General features: G+C 43.5%; 1 non-coding gene across 1 annotated transcript; it reads left to right on the plus strand.

Moving 5' to 3' along the window:
* Window positions 1-582: 582 nt before the first annotated feature.
* trnas-cga (transfer RNA serine (anticodon CGA)) lies at window positions 583-664 on the plus strand. The gene has a single exon. It is a non-coding gene; the product is annotated as a tRNA-Ser (tRNA).
* Window positions 665-2,259: the final 1,595 nt, after the last annotated feature.

The raw sequence follows: 2,259 nt of genomic DNA on the forward strand, positions 1-2,259 counted from the left end.
TAACTCCTGTATCCTAAGCTGGTTTTTAATACACTGTCCCTTACACCACCCACTTAACAGCCAATCAACTTATAGGTTCCCTGTGATTTTTTTTCGCACTCAGTTGATTCAGAAGCAGAAATGCTCCCGGTTCCCCTCCCAGCACTGTAATAATAAGTAGAAAAAAACATTTCGGGCCAGCTAGATTCAGGGCAGCCAACGCTGCAGACATTTAATACACAGAATAGAGTTCAGGGTCGCAGCCAACCCTTATTAAGTGATTTCTTATGGGAAAGTGATTCTTGTTCAGCACGCTGATTTTTAGAAACACATTAGGAGTGCCAAACAAGGACAGCTGTTTCATGAAAAAAGTTCATGAATCATTACCTAGATTAAGCATAGAAACTCGGTGATATATGAATGAATATTTTGATGGAAGTTTATCGACCTGTGACGTTATTGTTGTTTCGCTCTTGACAGATGCTGTTTCATCTGTTTCGTTTGTTTCGTTTTAAAACTTTTCTGGGCATCATCTTGCCCACTCGGCCGTAAAACGTTTGTTTTTGGAGAAATAAATTGACTTGCGGAGCTTTTTTTCGCACAGCTGTGATGGCCGAGTGGTTAAGGCGTTGGATTCGAAATCCAGTGGGGTTTCCCCTCGCAGGTTCAAATCCTGCTCACAGCGCGTCTAACATTTTGACCATTTCCATATCGATCGGATGGAAACTGGAGGATTGCTTTCAAATATGCATTAATGCACCGATAAACGAGCTGCGTCTCGTTAAAAGTATTAATTAAATCTCGGAACAGTTAGTATGACTGTTCAGGAAGCAATGCAGTGAAGCTCAGCCAGTTTCCAAAGCTGTTCTGCAAACTCTCTGGAAAGCTGCACATGAACCTTCGTGAACCCCGGGTGCTGCTTGGTGCCGTCGACCTGTATACCTCATATGGAGGTCAGGGGACAGCCAATGGGAGTTGTTTTTGTCAGCAGACATGAACAAAATCAAAAATACTGCGCATGCTGCTAACCTGAAATAAAAACGGAAAAATGCCGGAGGTTCTCAGGAGTTCCGTCACCACCTGTGCTGTTGCGTTGAAAGTATCTTGTTCTTCATTGGGACACTGTAGGAGCTCAAGCATCGGGAGGCCAGCTTTGAGAGTCAGGCCTCATTCAACACCGTGAAGGTGTGGATCAGTTGTTTAATGTCCCTGATAAGTTAACGTACCACCTTGGGTATCAGTTCGATCCCATGATAGTGCTGTTCAGGCACTAAGATATCGACGCCTAGCTACTTGCTGCCGAGCTGTTGATTGTAGTCCTGCTCGACATTACCGAGCCTTAAATTCTTCTGAAATGGCTTGCCGAACCCCATGAAAGTGTCACTTTCCGCTCAGCGTAACTGGTCGAATTCAAATCAAAATCAATCTAGCTCTGTCAGAGTATACGCTGCTTCAGACAAGATTGCAATCGAATACCAGCTTCCTAAAGCACAAACACATATTCGCCTGATTTGGTGAATTTGCATCAATTGTTCCTTCGCGAATCTGCGCAAATCTTCTTGAAACGTGTCTTCATTTTCTCCACTTATGTAACGAGGACAAACGTGCCCTATGGGCTGGAATGCAAAAATAAAAAAAAAATAAAAAAAGTGGCAAAGTTAACCTGCAATTTGGACGACAAGTGGACTACAGAACAACAACGGGAAGCGCAATAAAAGCTAAAAGCAAAATACCGCGGATGCTGGAAATCTGAAATAAAAAGACAAAGTGAAAAATCGTCCTATTCGATTCGAAACGTTAACTCTTGTTTCTCTCTCCACACATGCTGCCAGACCTGCTGAGTATTTCCAGCATTTCCTGTTTCCTTTCGCATTAAATATTTTCTTCCTCCTCAGCTGAACCCCAGAATGTTGTCAATTAGAAACCCTGGGGGTTCGACCTCTGTCAGACTGCGCGGTCTTCCAGGCAAAAATAATAATGAAGGCAGTGAGCCAGCGAACAACCCGGCAAGCATAGGCGTTACCCAAATCGGGGCATTGGATAAAGTCACTGCACGCTTCCTTGCTCAAACATTGTTGCCAATTTGTTTTTATTTGTGTTACGTTGATAAACACGTGCTTTGAGCCCATTCCCTCTCAAAACACACCCCGCTAATTGTCAAGCATGCCTTCTGCATTGCAAAGAACTTTCAGAAACGCAATCTGGACTAAACGAAACAAAACAAAATGTTGCGTCTGGTGTTTGGACTGGGGATCGCACGCAAATTTATTAAACGGCATG

The sequence above is a fragment of the Cetorhinus maximus genome, chromosome 21 (assembly GCF_964194155.1).
Source record: "Cetorhinus maximus chromosome 21, sCetMax3.hap1.1, whole genome shotgun sequence".
NCBI lineage: Eukaryota > Metazoa > Chordata > Chondrichthyes > Lamniformes > Cetorhinidae > Cetorhinus > Cetorhinus maximus.